Here is a 203-nt window from a genome sequence, read left to right as displayed (position 1 = left end):
ACGGTTGTTCAAAGCACATAGCATGAGGAGATTCAAAATTACCATTTATTCAAGCAATAAAGGCCTTGTTACCTATGCATAGAACATCAAAAGAAAATTCCTTGGTACAGGTAACATTGTTATTATATTTACCTAAGTGCATGGCTTTAGCATAGAAGAATTGCTGACATTCACATGGAAAATTTGAATAAACTTATTAAGAA

This window comes from Lupinus angustifolius, chromosome LG05 (assembly GCF_001865875.1).
Source record: "Lupinus angustifolius cultivar Tanjil chromosome LG05, LupAngTanjil_v1.0, whole genome shotgun sequence".
NCBI classification, from domain to species: Eukaryota; Viridiplantae; Streptophyta; class Magnoliopsida; order Fabales; family Fabaceae; genus Lupinus; species Lupinus angustifolius.
Note: the sequence above shows the minus strand (reverse complement) of the source record.